At 36.5% G+C, this 643-nt stretch overlaps 1 protein-coding gene across 2 annotated transcripts in view; it reads right to left on the reverse strand.

Moving 5' to 3' along the window:
- The window catches only part of H257_03239, a gene marked incomplete at its 5' end in the record, with an annotated part of 15,864 nt that overhangs the window by 13,547 nt on the left and 1,674 nt on the right, over window positions 1-643 (reverse strand). The window lies entirely within an intron of this gene.

Below are 643 nucleotides of genomic sequence, written 5' to 3' on the forward strand. Positions count from 1 at the left end.
CAGTGAACTCTCCCCCAACAGCGCGTGCATTCTCCCTGCCGTGACCAATTAATATGGAAACACTCTCTAACAATCAAGTATATATATATATATATATGATTATTTATATATATTTACCTTTGAGGAAGAGGGCAAGTGGAAACAAAGGGCGTTGGGTGAGCACATGAGTATAATAGCCCTCGGCCTTGCGCAGCGATTGCGTGGCCGACACAGTTAGGGGATTTTCCTATTTATTTCGTAATAATATCCATGTTGTTAAATCCTTCCGACAAATGGATTGAGAATATCCTAGCCAATCAAAGTGCACTAACGAAACATTTCATCCAATCATTGATTAGTTTAATTTCACCCAACAGTTTTGGCTCAGTCCAAATGTATATCTTGAAATGTGTATACCATACATTGAATAAGCATAAAATCGGTCACCAATCAAATCTCGAACCTCAGCTGCCAAGGTACGTCCAAACTTTAGCGAAAAGAACAATAACGTTAGTATGGGAAGAATCAACACGACGATGCATATTCACTTGAATATATATATATATATATATATGAACCACCAAAGGGGTAGAAATATATTTTTATCATAAACATATTATTTCATTTATAATACTTGACCTTTGTGGGAAATAGACACGTGGTG

The sequence above is a fragment of the Aphanomyces astaci genome (assembly GCF_000520075.1).
Source record: "Aphanomyces astaci strain APO3 unplaced genomic scaffold supercont1.5, whole genome shotgun sequence".
In the NCBI taxonomy this organism is placed as follows: domain Eukaryota; phylum Oomycota; class Saprolegniomycetes; order Saprolegniales; family Verrucalvaceae; genus Aphanomyces; species Aphanomyces astaci.